General features: G+C 45.0%; 1 protein-coding gene across 8 annotated transcripts in view; it reads left to right on the forward strand.

Moving 5' to 3' along the window:
- The window catches only part of LOC125030910 (UDP-N-acetylhexosamine pyrophosphorylase-like), a 123,660-nt gene that overhangs the window by 12,359 nt on the left and 108,801 nt on the right, over window positions 1–2,500 (forward strand). The window contains exon 1 of one of the 8 annotated variants that reach the window (XM_047621258.1): window positions 2,306–2,423. The exons of the other annotated variants lie outside the window; for them this stretch is intronic. The gene's annotated coding sequence lies outside the window, so the exon portion shown is untranslated. Of the gene's footprint in view, window positions 1–2,305; window positions 2,424–2,500 lie in introns of those variants that run through there. 8 annotated transcript variants of the gene reach the window in all.

Raw genomic sequence — 2,500 nt, forward strand, 5'->3', positions numbered from 1 at the left:
TCTCTCCCTCTCTCTCTCTCTCTCTCTCTCTCTCTCTCTCTCTCTCTCTCTCTCTCTCTCTCTCTCTCTCTCTCTCTCTCTCTCTCTCTCTCTCTCTCTCTCTCCCCCTCCCTCCCTCTCTCCCTCTCTCCCTCTCTCCCTCTCTCCCTCTCTCCCTCTCTCCCTCTCTCCCTCCCTCCCTCCCTCCCTTCTAGCTTTTCCCCTTCTCTGGCTTGTCATACTACACGGAGACCAGACTAAAGAACTACAGATATGAAATCCTGAAAATTGGCCTCTAATCCTCCCGCAACATATCGGAATATTATTTCTTTGGTGACGAAGGTTAATTCTTATCGAGATTAATTTGCGGGACACTCTGATCGAGGCATTTGCCTAAAAATCCCGATAAAGCAGTCTTGATTGACAGCAACCGGTTTTCAGAACGAGTGTACGCTCTACAGATGAGCGTTTATGTTCAAAATTACCCAAGGTCATCGTTTTGTGTTGAAAATTAGCATTACAGCTGTTAGCCAGGGTATAGTAATTGGTGATTTTAAAGTGGTAGTGGTGATCACTGAACACTAAATTGAATTTTAGATATTATTTTTGAATGTGAAAATATATATAAAGAAGGGTATCTCTCTCTCTCTCTCTCTCTCTCTCTCTCTCTCTCTCTCTCTCTCTCTCTCTCTCTCTCTCTCTCTCTCTCTCTCTCTCTCTCTCTCTGTCTCTGTCTCTGTCTCTCTCTCTGTCTCTCTCTCTCTCTCTCTCTCTCTCTCTCTCTCTCTCTCTCTCTCTCTCTCTCTCTCTCTCTCTCTCTCTCTCTCTCTCTCTCTCTCTCTCTCTCTCTCCCCTCCCTCCCTCCCTCCCTCCCTCCCTTTCTCCTATCCCCTTTCCCTCCTCTTCCTTACTCTCCCTTTCTCTCTCTCCTATCCCCTCTCCCTCCCTCCCTCTTTCTTACACTTGTGCCAGTAGCTTGTTGAATGTTGGACCAGAGCTATACAAGCGCTGTGTTGAACACTTGCTATGCAAATATTTTCATTTGCCTTGAATGTAGTATGATTAAAACACATCTGTTTGGGGTCTGTTTGCCCATGGAACGTGCACTTTCGATCACCTTATATATTTTTTTCGTATTGAGGGAATTAAATGAAGGAATGGGAATGTGGTGATGAGAATAATGATGATTATGGAGTTGTTTGATAGAAATGCTGATGTCTGAAATAGTATAGCGTAGATATGGGTAATGATTGTATTTTACGGTGGTTGTAACTAATAGTTCTGATGCTCGTAGTAATGATATTGATCGGAAATGATTATTGTAAGGACATGATCAGTATAAAGATAATGGTAATGTGAAGAAGACAAGAATACATAAACACTGATAGTGGATAATGATATTGGTTGTAGTATGCATTATTCCTGTTAATTGATATGCAGTGATGATCTTAGGTAAATGACCACTATTATTGTCCGCTAATTCGTATCTACAGGCGAGTAATTTTCATCCTAACTCAAGCCTTAGTATTAAATAGACACTTCGGTAATGTGTCGTCTCATGGCATGTAGACCCAAGGTTTATTTATACGGTTTGCACTTGTGTAAGCAAAGGTCCACCCTTCCTAATCAGTAGCAGTGACTGATTTGAATGCATGGTTGAGTTGATGTTCCCGTGCATGGTTGTTAACGAAATGGCAAGTAGCTGAAGATATTGTAAAATATATGTGTCCCATATGTCAGTGCTGTAGACATTTAGGATGCACGTCCAGATTGGGGTAATGAAATGAAAGGTGTGTGAACCAGCAGGGATGCTCTTAACATTGGTAGTAATTACAGCTATAGCCAGTCTCAAAACAAGTGGTAACATTTTCCTGGAAGTCCATTATCTCGCTCAGTGACATCGGCTTCATATTTCTTTAATGATTAATTACAGTTATTATTTATAGAGGGAATGTGAGTGCGTTATCCTCCCTTGAGAACAACATCACCTGTGGCAGAGCAAGGCAGGGCAGAATACCTGGCTTACACGTCACAGGCGGTCTAAGCAAAGGCTCTTTGTCGGCGATAAGGCTGAAGTAGGAGGGAGTGGAGAGGGGGGATGATAAGAGAACTAGTGCAAAGAGGGAAAAAAAAAAAAATCGAAGTGAACAAAGAAGAGAGGAGGAAAAGTTGGTAGGGACGTATGTGACAGGGAAAGGAGGTAGGGGTTATAGAGGAGTTTTCGATCTGTGGAGGGGGGGGGGGGGATGTCACGACGCGAGGTGCTCAAGGATTAGGGGGTCGGAGGTTGGGGGTGTTGCCCTTAGTCATCGTCCGGGCGCCCTCGCCGGTGGTGGTCGCCCCCTTGGTTCTCTGCGCCCGCCCACGCCACGTCACAGCCCCAGTGCGGACGTCTGCAGGCCCGATTTGCAATCTTTCACGCATACGCCGCTCACACAGCAACAGTAAGTAGGCAGACGGGAGGAAGGGATGGGGACGAGTGCTCCTATTGTGAAGATGATGGGAAGTTGGGGGGAAATGG

Source organism: Penaeus chinensis, chromosome 12 (genome assembly GCF_019202785.1).
Source record: "Penaeus chinensis breed Huanghai No. 1 chromosome 12, ASM1920278v2, whole genome shotgun sequence".
In the NCBI taxonomy this organism is placed as follows: domain Eukaryota; kingdom Metazoa; phylum Arthropoda; class Malacostraca; order Decapoda; family Penaeidae; genus Penaeus; species Penaeus chinensis.